The sequence below is a fragment of the Acomys russatus genome, chromosome 13, assembly GCF_903995435.1.
Source record: "Acomys russatus chromosome 13, mAcoRus1.1, whole genome shotgun sequence".
Lineage (NCBI taxonomy): Eukaryota > Metazoa > Chordata > Mammalia > Rodentia > Muridae > Acomys > Acomys russatus.
In genome coordinates, this window is record NC_067149.1 from 68,325,573 (window position 1) to 68,338,458 (window position 12,886).

The window sequence follows — 12,886 nt, forward strand, 5'->3', positions numbered from 1 at the left end:
TTTATTTTATTTTTTGGTTTTTCGAGACAGGGTTTCGAGACAGTCCTTGGCTGTCCAGGACTCGCTTTGCAGACCAGGCTGGCCTCGAACTCACAGCGATCCACCTGCCTCTGCCTCCCGGGTGATGGGATTCAAGGCGTGCACCACCACGCCCGGCACAATTTATTTTTTTAAAAGTTCTTATGAGAAACAAGGTTCAGATTGATTTGGTAAACACTAAAAGGAAAGAGAACAACAAGGAAGGAAGGGATGTCTGTGGCTACACCCTGGTGTGATGCCCGACCCTCTCATCCATGCCGGACTCAGCCCCGCAGGTCAGCGTGAGGGTGTGGCCTGGTGTCACAGGCCAGCGTGAGGGTGTGGCCTGGCGTCACAGGCCAGCGTTAGGGTGTGGCCTGGCGTCACAGGCCGCTTCTTAGACTCTAGATTCTTCTAGCTCCTTCTACCACCTGCCAGTATCAAGTCCTGAGAGAGTCTCTGTGTCAAATGCTTTTGTTTTCTTCTTTCTTCACAGTATAGATGTCTTTAAGGTATAAAATAGCTTTAAAAAACCAAACCTAGTAGATCAGGAAGACTGAGTGATTACGAACACCTGGGCTGGGGTGCAGCCTTCTGGGTCCGTGAGTGGGCTGCAGCCTCCGTGTCTGATTCGCCATAATTGAAAGGCGATGCGTTGCATTCTTAACGGTGTAGAAAAGTTTAGGAATAATTATATTATGCCTCCAGTCTATCATCTAAAACAAGTCATTAAAACTAATTTCCAGCTAATTGTTCATTATAATTATGCTCAGACGTCTGTTTAATGAGCTCTGGCTGTGCTTAGCCAGCTGTACTGTACTGTACTTAGGTGTTAGGAGAAATTACAGCCACAAGGGACGATGTCTGAAGAGTGGCTTTCCTGGAAACCACCCACTGCAGAAAAGAACTTGTAAAACACTAACCTCAGGTTTAAAACAAGCCCAGAGGAGAAGCATGAGCATTGCCATAGGAGATGCTTATGCTAATAGCACACTTGTGATGTGCTGGGAAGAATCTCCCTTGACAACCGAATGCCTTTGATGGCGGTTGGGTACCGCAGGTGAGTCCTATCATGCACTTGGACTTCCTGTGGAATCCTGTTAAGTGATGCTTTTTACGGTTGGCCTAGAGACAAATGTCTCCAAGGCCTTATTTGGGTAGTATGTGCACAGTTAGGGTACTTAGTTTCAGTTTAGATTGAAGTCGCAGGTTCTTGGGTAGGACAGGCTTTGCTGTGTAACTGTCATTACTCAGTGCAGACGTGCAGCTGTGCGCACAGGAAGGTGCTCGCTCACGTTGGGACTCCACACCACGTAAATGCGGTCATGAATGTCTCTCTCAGTCAGCGTTTTAAAAAGAAGGAGTTTCTGGTCCCAGCTCAGCCGAGCTTGCTTTCCACCCTCCCTATCCACTCACTCTCCAGGTCACAACATTTACCCCAGGGGAACACGAATCTCTTTTGCCTTTGAGGGCCGGTGCAGGGTCCCAGGATGGTGGCAACAGAGTCGGTTCTGTGTGATCCTCAAACACCTCAGCCAAAAAGACTGTGAATCTACTTAGCTGGAGGATTGCAACTGTCTTTTACCCCTGGCTACCACATGTCCAACCTTTTTATGTTCTGACTTGTTTCAAAGCTGCTAGCTCAGGTCAGGAAGGCCCATCAGAGAATATATGGGTAAAATTCCATCAGAAGACCTGGGTCGTGGTGGCACACATGGCTTTAATCCCAGCCCTTGGGAGGCAGAGGCAGGTGGATTTCTGTGAGTTCCAGGCCAGCCAGGTTTACAAAGCAAGTTCCAGGACAGCCAGGGCAGACAGAGAAACTCTGTCTGAAAACAAAAAAAAAAAACAAAAAAAACAAAACAAAAATTCCACTAGAGAAATGATCTCAAACAAAACTGGATGAACATTAACACTAGGCCTCCTGATACGGACCTGGAAAACCTTTTGTGTTTGTTAAGAATAACCAGCTCTGGGTGAGGGAGACAGCTCAGTTAGCAAGTCCTGGCCATCCCAGTAAGAACCTGATCCCAAGGCCAGGCATGGTGGCTTGTGCATGTGACCCTGAGGTGGCAGAGGTCCCCGGGCTCCTTGACCAGCCAGCTTTAACTTAATGATTAAATTTCAGGCCCACGATGGGAGAGTTTGTCTCAAGAAACAAATCTGAAAATAACCCAAAGTGGATAGCCGACCTCTGGCCTTTGCATGTATGCACACACACAATTAAGAGTAACCTGTAGAAAGGCAAAGCGTTAAAGAATCCAGGGTGCCACAGACTGTCCTTTCAAAGTAAAGTTGTCTCTACATCAATTACTGTGCATCGGGCACCGCTGGGAGCATGCACAAGCTCACCAGGTTCAGTTTTTATTTTTTATTTTATTTTTTCTAATAAGAAAATTAAGGTTCCCCACACTTAGGTTGCTCTATGCTTTACAAATGAATCACAGGGCCTTTTAAAGGGTAGAATAATTTTAGCCTGCGGGTTTCTTGTTTTTCTAACACAACCAAGAAATTGGCACGGATTCAGCCCATAGCACAACGTCTGCATAGAATGAGAGGTTGACTGTTATGATCAAATTATTCCTAACTCCCCAGAGAGGGAAAGCAATGTAAGGGAACAGAAGAAACAAAATCAAACGAAGGGATCCCTTAGCTAAAAGCGTACCGTGTGCTGGTGCGTGTAAGAACCGTGTTGCACAAATAACCAATGGCTCCGGGCTGGATCTGAAGTATTTTGACGTTATGTTTTGCAAATATTGACGCTTCAGCGAGGGCGACAGAGAAGGAGCAGTCACACAGCTTCTCACTTAGCAAAATGCTACACTCCAAATCTTTGGCGAAACAGCATGGTGACTGTGCCTTCCAAACCTAAAACGGGAAGATTTGCACGAGTCCCTCCCCCAGCCTCCTTCAGGAGAGTGAAATGGGTCAAGACTCTTCAAAGATGAGGGATGGCCAAGGCTGGTGTACAGACTGTAACTGAGGCCGCTCAGCAGGTCTGTGCCTTCAGGTGGCTCCAAGGTTCATCCAAACTGGTGTAGGCAGTACCTTGGAGCCATGCCTGAACCAGCGCTACTCCAAAGGCCTAGAAACTGTAGTCAAGTAACAGCCCTCACGCGCCCCCTCTTTGGATTGAGAGCTTAGCTCTTCTCTTCTGAGTGCCTTCCAATGTGTTCCCACAGGGAAATTCCATTCTATATATGTCATTTTATCCATGTCCAAGACACAATGATCTCCTGGTACTTTCACTTACCTCTCATGTATATATCTGGGGTACATTTATGAAATTGTAGGAGAGACTGGAGAAAAGCTGTGTGAGGGCTACTAGGAGAAGCAGCTGTGGATAGGGTCCTGAGAGACAATCAGAAATGAGCTTGACAGCTGTCCATCACGTGCAAACAAGAGCTGATATTTCCTGGTGACAACCTCTGAATTATCACTACATGGTCACATTTGTATAAATATGCCACAGGATTTTATTCTACTTAAAAAAAAAAACCCACAATGTGCTTTAGCCGTACAGTGTACAGTCAGCCTGTATGGTGGCCACTGCTTGGTGGTTAAGCCACTGAAACAAACTCCTGCCTTCTAATTTTTTTTTTTTTTTTTATCTCAAATGAGCACTGTCCCTTTCAGAACTGTGGGTCTGCGTTTTGGTGCTGTAGTTTCTTTTCCGGGCCTTGATCAAATCAAGAGAAGAAGATGAGTGTTTCTATACATTTGAGAGTGGTTGTTTTTTAAAGGGGGTGTTTCCTTTATTAATAAACTTTTCATAATCCACAAAGATGTGGCATTGAGTATGTTTTAAAGTGACTATGTGGTGCGTGTGAACTGTATATGTAAACTCTCTTGTGTTAGTGTTTGCTTCAGAGACCTGGCTTAGAAACCAGAGGTTATTATGTTAAGCGAAATAAGCCAGGTTCAGCAAGACTAATAGTGGGTGTTTTCTCACGTGAGTGGAGAGTAGAGCTGGTGTGTGTGTGTGTCTGTGTGTGTGTGTGAGTGTGTGTATGTGTGTGTGTGCATGTGTGTGTGAGTGTGTGTATGTGTGTGTGTGCGTGCGTGTGTGTTGCTCATTAAACTTCAATGAGATCTGAAAGAAGCGGGTGGGGGGTGATGGAATGTGGTGACTTGAAAGGGAAGCAAGGCCATGGTGGAAGGGAATGGACCGGGAAAAGTCAGGCAGGGGAACAGGGAAGCGGCAAACCTGGTTTGGGAACAGACGAAGGTGGTGCTGGCGTAGTCCCAGGCAGAATGTACTTACACTTCGCAATGGTAGACATCAAGGCTGATCTTGGTCCCTGGGTAGAATATGAGCCTGATGGAGGAAATCTTTTTGAGAGGTCCCTGGAATGCTGATTTCTTTAATTATTTTTCAATTCTATATTTAAATTTTAAAATTTTATTATAATTTATTCAGATTATATCCCGATTGTTATCCCCTTGATTGTATCTTCCCGTCCCCACCCTCCCTCTCTCTTCTGCCCACTGGCCCTCCCAACCAAGGGCCACCAGAGTCCATGCCAGAGGCAGGCCCTGCTGCCCTCCCAACTGTGGAGAACGAGCTGTCCATTGGCTATGTCTGAACAGGGTCTACATGCACCGCATGCATTGTCCTGGAATGCTGGTTTCTATCCATCAATATCAAATAAATCAGGCTGGGTCTAAGAACGGGGCACTCACATATGCCACAGCTGCCACATGTGTACACGTATGGCGCCTTCTCCTCCTCAGATCTGGACCAGGGACTCCTCGCAGCAACCCCGAGGCATTGTAAGAGTCCGTCGCACTGAGTGCATCTCTTTTTGTTTAGCCAAGAAGCTTCTGAAGCGCAGAGAGAGAGAGAAGTAAGGATGCGTCACCAGGATGACTTCTCTCTTGGTGCGAAAGGCCCTGGCTCAGAAGTCTGACTGCCAGTTATTGCTGTGACATGGGACCAGACATTTGGTTTTTAGTTTCTGCATGGGTAAATTAGGGAAAGACCAAACTGCCTCACAGCAGAGGTGACATGCCATAGTGCTCCTCCAAGAAACTTCAGCACAGGTTGGCACAGCCTATAATATTCCTCATTGACATGGCACCTGTCCCCAGATCTAGCTACAAAAGTGACTTTGATAACAGCTGGTCATTGTGAGGTATAAGACATATACCAATTACAATGTGTTTTTAAAAATTCAAAGTGTAAGTGAAAAAGCCCCTGCCACCTGGGGATGGCAGTTCAGATCTGACAATTCATTCATTCCGTCTTGCCGGCAAATACTTGTGCATGTGCAGTGCTCCCGTGAAAAGTCTGGGAACTTAAGGCCCTTGTTTTTGTTGGGGAGGATCATTAGAAGGATTCTTAACCCAAGGGATCGTGACATACGGTAGCATTACTGTTGGGAAAAGCAGAGGCTATATCGTCACTGCAAGTGGAAAGATTACAGGGTCCCCGAGCTTTGGTGGGACCCTCCTCCGGCTGCCGCAAGACAGTAGACCTGGAGTCACTTCTGCACAGTGCAGGCTGGTGCTGAAGAGTAAGAGGTGAGAGGCCCTGTGGGACCGCGGCTCCAGGTGAGATGGCTCCTTACTCTGTCGACTGCCTTCCAGACCTTTCTCCTCAGGAACACATCTCTGCCTGATCAGATGTGACTCCAGACAGGAGGCCGACTCGAGGTCTGAGCGATCTGACAGAGATGACTGTGACCTTGTGAAATCCATCAAGTTGTTTCCTCCATCTTCCTACGAGTGTGTTAGACCACTGGTGTCCAGGGCAGACGGGGGAGCTGGTGAGGCTGGTGGGGTGAACTGTCTAACTCAGAAAGCCAGCTGGCAAAGTGGGTGACTGAAGCTCTTCCAGTCAGGGCAGAATCCATACACTCTGACGAAAGGGCCGCGTGTCTCTGTGTAGCTTTCATCTTTCAGTAATGTTTTGCTCAGATCGCAGCAAAATGACAAAAAGACGTTAAATAATTCTCAAGGGGGACCCTTCATTTAAACAAGGGGAGCTTGGGATTACAATGACTGAGCTTAGGAGTGACGCCCTGAGCGTATTGGGGGGTGCTGGGTGAGAGGACCACAGAGCAACCTGGATTCCGGCTGGCCTGGCTTGGCAGAGGCCAAGAGCAACAATCCTGGAACAAGCCTTCCACCCGCCACCCAGTTCCAAAGCTGCTCTGGATAGCTCCAGGGGAGATGGCCAAGGTGGCTGTCTTTACGTGTGGATTTGTTCTCTTGTCTCTGTGGGCTTTCTTCAGCTTCCAGAGACTGGGCACACAGCAAGCCTCCTCTCCTCCCTCTGAGATTCTGCCACGGTATCATGAACTCACAGAGATTCCCATAGGTGGAAGCCTCACAGTAACAGGTCTTTTCCTAAGGACTAGCACTCCCCTCCCCTCCTTTTCTGATCTAGAGAAATGAACCGTGATGCCAGAGAGTGGAGACCCGGTCAGCTGCCTCAAACCTAGCCATGCAGGTAGCCACCTACTCTGTCTGCTCAGGGTTTTGACAGAGCTCCAGAGTTGGTGGGACACAGAGGAGGCTGTTTCCCATCGGCCTTGGCTGTGCTGTCAGCCTGCAGCTAAAGCGGTGCTGGCTGTAACTGAGGGACTCAGACCTATTGAAAGGAGATTTCCCGAGAGTGAAAGGGAAGGGACTTTTCCTCAGAGGGCTTTTACTATGAAAGGAGGATGCCCAAAGCGGAGAGAACCCAGCAGAAGCTCCTGGCCCCTAAGCTGGCTCTCTGAGTGCGGCTGACAGCACACCAAAGTTGACTAACTTTTCTCAGACCCCAGGCCTTCTCATATCACACAGAACACCCGCCGATGCTGGCCTGGCTACACACTGGCCAGAGGAGGATGGTAGGTAGCCAACGAGCAGGAAAAACTCCCAAATTGTAACTTAACAGAATGATCTCTTTTCTTTCTTTCTTTCTTTCATTCCCAAAATGTGTTTTCCCCAGTCCCTGAGCACACAGACCTGTGGTTTTGTCTCCCCTGGCTTTACAGCCTCTGCCTCGAGCCAAGAGACTTGGCTCTGCTTCCGCTGAGTCAGAGTCTCGGCTGGGAGCTGAACCCAGGAAGCCCTGGCCCCCACATCTCTCCCTAGAACCACCAGACCGCACAGCCTCCTGTGCTCAGCCCTTTGGCTGGGTGTCCTGCCTTGTCTTTGTTTGGAAAGCGCCATCTTACGTAACTCCAGACTGTACTAAATGCTCCATTGTCTTCTGCTTGGGAGCATTCTGAACAACCTATTACTGACTTATGACTTATCACCGGGATAGAATCTTGGCCTGCATCTCCTCAGCCCCTTGGAACCGGCCTCACCTGCCTCACAGCAATCAACGGCAAGGCGTAAAGCCTGTGGTCTTTGGGGAATTACAGGTTCAGTACAAGGCGTAAGGATACAAAGGCAGGTTCATCCATAGGTCATGCTGGTTCGCTCAGTTCAGGCCGCACAGGAAAGCCATTTGTAACTCAAGACTGGGGCAGGCGTAAACAATTCTGATCTGATTATTCCTTTATAATCTGATTTTGATAAACAGCTGATGAAAACGGGAGGAGTCCTGGCCCTCAGAGGAGATATACCCAGTCTCTCTTATCTCACCAGGCCAGGATTGATTTCAAGACTCCTATTAATAGCTCAGGACGGCAAGAACTGTGGCCTCTGCCCTGGATCTTCAGAGCCTTGAGAGCAAAGCAACAGTGGCCAAATGGGTAAGGTCCCTACGTCCATCTTAATTTTCTATGAATCTCTGATTGGTCCTTTTGGGGATTCTAGTAATTACAGTAAGCTGGCACCTCCAGAAGAAGAAAAAAATAGACCTCTTAGGATTCAATTAAAAATTAAAGGGGCCTTTGTGTGTGGTTACCAAGGAGCTTTCACAGCACAGGCCGGTGTGGACCTGCAGCAATCAAACCCTCCTCGTTGGTGACATTTCCACGGGGCTCTGCTGCCTCAGCAGCACTAGGAAGAGGGCCTTATGAGGGAGGGGAGGACAGGCTGTTGCTCTCTCTTCCCATAGACCTGTGGTCTTCCAAGGGTCCCTCGGCCTCCATTTTTTTTTTCTTTCCATTCTGGGACCAGCCAGCTGTGTGGCCAGGTTCAGGTGGAAGTGTGCTTCATTCCTTCACTAGTGTCATGAAGCTCTCGGGATGGGAGGAGTGGGCTGAGTTTAGGGGACAAATGCACCTCAGCTTGTCATGTTTCTTTACTGAGCTTCAGAACAGGCACCTAAGGAGCTGGAGAGATGGTTCGGGGGTGGGGGTGGGGCTAAGGGTGCTGTCTGCTTCCGCTGAGGCCCAGACTTGAGCTCCCAGCATTCATGCCAGGCAGCTCCTGGGGATCCCGTGCCCTCTTCTGCCTTCCACAGCCAGACCGCACACACTCACACAGATGGACACACTCCTAAATTAAAAAAAAAAAATTTTTAATGGGGGAGGGCTTAAAGAATCTTCCCATTTGGACGAGAAAAGAAGGATTCTCTCAAGGATTGCTGAAGACCCGTTCAACAACCTTTGAGCTGAGGCTTCCTGCAGGGACTACCTGCATAGCTTACAGAGCAAACTCATAGAGCGTCTGGCTTGAAACTCCCACCCTGTAAAATACAGCGGACATTTGCTCTTTTGATTTCTTCTTTCCTCTGACAAGTTAAACTTCACTTACCAGGCAGTAGTTAGGTTGTTTCAATCTTATTTGAATACAACTTGTGTTCCTGAATGTGCAAGGGCTGCTTGGGAGGGAGGATAGGCAAAAGGAGTGCAAGCAAGACTGTGCACAGTGGAGGCGCCTTAAGAGATTTGCTCCGTGTTCACTGCTGTCTGCCCACTGAAAGGGGGTCAGTAGACTTTGGCAGGAAGCTCCTGACTAAAAGGCTCTATCGTGGAGGAAACGGTCACAGGGTCTTGAAGAAGGTTTATGTCTGTAAATGGACGTGACTCTCTGAAGACCCTCACGACATACAACTTTTCTGCAGCCGCTTTGTTCACACACTACCCAAGGGTTATTAAAGCATCAGCCACCGAAAACCACGGGAATTAACAAACCAACTGTCCCCACTGTCACTTATTTTTAATTTTTCTTTATTGGATATGTGCGGGTGTTTTTCCTGTGGACCACAGAACTATAGTGCTTAAGGAGGCCAGAAAAGGACACCAGATATCCTGTAACTACTTACAGACAGATGTGAGCTTGCTATGTGGGAGCTGGGAATCCATCCCAGGTCCTCTTAACTACTGAGCCATCTCTCCAGCCCCTGTCCTTTTTGTCGTCCCATGGTCTCTACTTATCTCAAAAGCACTTTGACTTAGGAAATATTGAAGATAGGATAAAAAAAAAAAAAAGCAAAAACCAAACCCAAGGATTTAAGGGACTCTAGTAAAAGACTAGAATTGAAATACCAACTATCACTTCAATGGAACAATATATATTTAAAGTAATAAGTTGCCTAATAATAGTCTACATATATATGTCTATGTCTATGTACATATATATATATATATATATATATATATATATATATATATATATATATTTTTTTTTTTTTTTTTTTTTTTTTTTTTTTAAAGACAGGGCTCTTGTATATCCCTGGCTGTCCTAGAACTCACTCTGTAGACCAGGCTGGCCTCAGACTCAGAGATCTGCCTGCCTCAGCCTTCTGTGTGCCGGGATTAAAGGTGTGTGCTACCACTATCCATATAGTCTGCATATTTTAACACATGAAAATAATACACAAAGGCATGCTTCTCTTTAGCTAGTCTTGAGAAAGCCCCAGAGGATATTTGGAGGATCCCCTCTCTGCATATGACCTTGAGGGGCCATGCCTGACAATTGAGTGCTCTGTGATAATTCTGGAATCAAACTGTCTGAGTCTGAATTCCAGAGTGAGCCTGGGTAGACCAGCTAACTTCTTTCTACTCCTCCCGGCCTCATCTGAAGGGTGATAAGGATGGTGTCGAATAGCTCCCTGTGTGAGGGTGCTGACAATGATGGCGAACTGGGCGCTGCGGCTGCCGGTGACTGGGATGACCAGCTGTCAGCTTGGTCTGGAACCAACTACAGCACAAGGCACTGGGCACTCCTGGAGTGACTTTCTTAATCAGATTGTCTGAGGTAGGAAGACTCACCCTAAATTTGGGTGTCACCATCTAGTCGCAGTCCAGATAAAAGATGTGGAAAAAAGAAACTTTGTGTTTTGCCTGCTCGTCCTCATCCTTGCTGGCAACTTCATCTACTCTGCTGCTGAGGCACTCCATCACTAGAATTACAGCCAGATTCTTTTTGTTTGTTTTTTAAGGTTACGTTTTTTTCTTTCTTTCTTTTTTTTTTAAGTTAGCAGTGCCATTTAAAAAATGTTCTGCACATTGGTGCTTTGCCTGCATTTCTGTTGTGTGAGGGTGTTGGGTCCCCCAAAACCAGTGTTACAGACAGTTGTGAGATGCCATGTGGGGGCTAGGAATTGAACTCGGGTCCTCTGAAGAAGAGCCAGTGCTTTTAACCACTGAGCCATCTCTCCCTAGAGCCTAAAGTTAAAATCTTTAGGCTTCCCATACAGACTGAAGACCAGCTTCTCTCCAGGAATCCTTTGGGTCTTCTGAGGCATCTAGCCCTGTGGCCCGAGCAACTACAGGATGTTTGGCCTTTCCAGTGAGAGGTAGCCATTGTTGGACTGCCTAGACCACATTGTATGTAAGCCACTCTAATAAATCAGTTATGGTGTGTAAGTATATGTGAGTGTGTGAGTGTGTGTGTGTGGTATGTGTGAGTGTGCATATATGTGTGAGTACATGTCTGTGGTATGTGCGAGTGTGTGCATGTATGAGTGTGTGAGTGTATGTGTGAGTGTGTATATGTGTGTGTGAATGTGCATGTGTGTGTGCATGTGGGTGTGGGTGCGCATGTGTGATGTGTATGAGTGTGTGTGTATGAGTGTGTGTGTGTGTGTGTGTGCAGTTCTGCTTCCTTAGGGAGCCCTGGCTAATATAGTGATGATGTCGGTGGTGATGAGAACCGTGGTAACTATCCACGTGGTGAAGCCGCAGACACAACAGGAAGCCAGAGAAGCCCTCTTTGCTCCTAAGGTCCTCATGCAGAGTGTTCACCACAGGCCCACCTGGTTTCTGTCTTCTGAAGTGGATAACCACGTAACAAACCCTCTCTCTGCTCCCTACAAATGCTGCGTGGAATTCTGATGACCGTCTTGCGTGCCTTCCCCACACATGACTTCTGATCAGTGAGGAGTGAGCTGAAGCTTCTAGGCCCAGTCGTCTGGGAGCCCCGAGGCTTAGTGCCCTTGGAGAGTGAGTGCCACACTGGGTGAGCCGAGGCCACTAGATAAGACTCCAGAAGGCCTTTCAGGGAGATGAGCGCTGGGGAGGATGGCCCTGTCACCTTTGCTCTGGGGGCCCTGGTAGGGCTATGAAGTATTTGCATTGATTCACGTGGGCCTTTTTCTTCAAACCCACTGGGAATACTATGGTTTGTGTGTGACATGCTCCCTGCATGCTCAGGTGTTTAAACACTTGGTCCCCAGTTGATGATGCTGTTTTGGGCACTTATGGAACTGTAGGGGTCTCTGTGAAGGAAGTAGGTCATGGTGGAGTATGTAAGGTTTCTCGCCCTGACCCGTCCACTCTCTGAGTCCTGACTCCTGAGTTAGCGTGACCAGCTGCCTCATGCTCTGGCGGCCTTGCCTTCTCTACCATCACAACCGTCCCTACCTAACCCATGAGCCAAAGTCACCCTTCCTTCCTTAGTTACCTGTGTCAGCCATTTTGTCACAGCAATAGGAAAGTAACTGATACAGAATCACCCTCTCCTCACTCGCCATATCTGACTGTCATACCTTGGCAGTTGTAACTCAGATCCCACAGTAGTGCAGCACTTTGTAAAATCTCTATTAAGGACTTTCCTGGGAAAAACCAGCATCCCTGGGCTTTGCAGTGTCCCACCTAGACAGCCAAAGTCAGCCCTGGAGGCTGAGACCTTTCCAAAGCGTTGCTCACCAGGCCACACTGCCTCCCCTGAGGCAGTGGCAGGTCTGTCGGACAGAATCTAAATGCAGAGTGTTGTACATTTGCGCCCTGTAGACTCCAAGGAGATAAAACAGATTAGCTGTAGATTCACAGCATGCTTGTAAATTAAAAATAGACGCCAACGCAGCCGCAAGGGGACTTTACTGTGTAGCAATGGAGGAAAGAGGGAAGAAGCCCTCGCCTTCAGGAGTGTCATGGATCTGACCTGAGCATGAGTAGAGGGCATGAGGTCAAAGGGCATACCCACACCATCACCACCCCAAACTTCTGCCCCTCACACCTCAAGAGAGATTTCTGCCTCTGCTTTTCTTTCAAGTGGAGAAAAAGAACCGAAACCAGAGGATGTCTGTGGAGACTGTAGCAGGCAGCCTTTAGACACCCCACACAGGGGTCTATCCCTGTTTCTCCCGGAACACAATAGCAGTTTCTTATTGGGAAAGTTTAGAAAGGCATGTCAGGCTTTCCCACCCCTCATTTCTGTGACAGTATGGCCCCTCACCAACAGCTTCAAAGATGCAAAGATTTGTTTTGATTCCTGATTTCAGAGATGTTCAATGCCATGGCCAACTCTGTCAGTTCTGGACCCAGGATGAGGCAGAACGTCATGGTTGATTGTATGGCAGAGACTGGTCACCTCAAGGTGGACAGGAGTCAGGGAAGGTGGTACAGAAAAGGCCAGGGCAAGATCTGGTCCCCAAGAGCATGCCCTTAACTGAGTCCCTTTCTCCAGTGAGGCCCCATCTCCTTCCTTTCAGCCCCTTACAATAAATGCATCCGACTATGAACCTATCAAGGTATCTGGTTATTGATTATGTCAAAGACCCCAGGACCCAATCCCCAAAGTCTATCAGCTAGCA